The sequence below is a fragment of the Penaeus monodon genome, chromosome 14, assembly GCF_015228065.2.
Source record: "Penaeus monodon isolate SGIC_2016 chromosome 14, NSTDA_Pmon_1, whole genome shotgun sequence".
Taxonomy (NCBI): domain Eukaryota; kingdom Metazoa; phylum Arthropoda; class Malacostraca; order Decapoda; family Penaeidae; genus Penaeus; species Penaeus monodon.
Window position 1 is genome coordinate 20,786,296 of NC_051399.1, and position 1,574 is coordinate 20,787,869.

Here is a 1,574-nt window from a genome sequence, read left to right on the forward strand (position 1 = left end):
ATCATAGTATATTATATATCTACATATATATGTATATTATATAGATATAAATGCTTGATGTATGTATGCATATCATACATATATATATGGGCAGGTCTGTAACCTAGGCTTTTTAGTCCTTGGACATGGACTAGATGTAGTGTAATGTCTTCTTTTTCGTTTATCAGTCTATACTCCCTGGATGTAGTTGAATGTCTCCCCAGTGCAAAAGTTTTTAATGTCAGAAACGGGAAGTTTAGTGTATCTGAAAAAAAATCCATTAATAAAATGTAAGAATATTGCATGGATGTTATACTCTAGTCCAACAAAAAAACAATATCCTTTAAGTATTTGATATTTTAGCACATGTTTTCGAAAATACAGTTTATCTTACATTTGCCAAAGATTGCCGCCAACAGACACGGTATGTGATGGAAAAACCAGTGCTATCAGCGCTAACTGGCATCATCGCACTATCAGTGAGGCAACAATGAAGCTGTGAAGCACATGCGGATATGACCCCCCCCGGGGGGGCGGTGGGTTTTAAACTGGTAAAACACAAATGCACTCGTTTGCACCCGATGAAAACATTATGCAAAATAATCAGAATTGAAGAAAGAATATGAAGTGCATGCTTTACCCAAAGAAGAACATCACCAAACCTCCAATCTCAAAAAACAATTATAAACTCATTTGAAGGCCTGCTTGCTTCAGAAGAAAGCTGTTATAGTGGGTACACTATTATATCCAGTATTTTGAAACAATAAATTCGAAGGACGTTGGCGGTAGCGGCATTTGTAGTTGTGAATATGCGGTTATTATCCTTTATTAAATTGTTTCGGCTACATTGCGTGGTGGTTTCGCTATGGATTCGGGTGGGTGTGAATCCAGGTTCCAAGGTGGTCGAATCACGGTTCGATTCGGTTCAACCTGAGTTTGGTCTGTTGGGTTGATGGGCTTGGGGGGTTTCCTCACTTCTACTTCGACCAGAGCCGTAAGGTGAGGTTCTCCCCCATCCAAGTTTTGGAATTGTTGTAAATTTCTTTGCAAAGAATATGTTCTTAAATTGTACAATGTATATGAACAATATTATATTTCGCCAGACAGGCTTGCAGAAACCACGTGGTGCGAGGGCAGGCACGGAAGGCTTTCATTCTTATTATTTTTTTTATGAAGATGAGGACCATCCAAATTCCAGTGGACACATTAAGATTCGCCCGGTCAGCAGGATGGATTAGTGTCTTGCCTGCATTTTATGTATTCTTATAAACTAAAGACCTAAAGTGAACTAAACGATGTATGGGAAGGTGACTGGAAAATAGAAACATTCAAATATTTTTGAAAACTTATAATCTATTAATATCTATTGAATAAACTTGTAGATTGTTTATTTGTTTACTTGTAATTCCTCAGTGAATTGGTAAATCCTCTATGAAACTAAAAGATCTTGGTATTTACAGTGTGTTTACCTGCTTCAAGTTATCAAAATGTATTTTCATGGTGAGGAGTTAGCCATTTGTCAATACGATAATTATAAGTTTATTATGAGTTTACTTGCGGAACCCGTGGAAATTCCATGGAAAAAATAAGAGGTA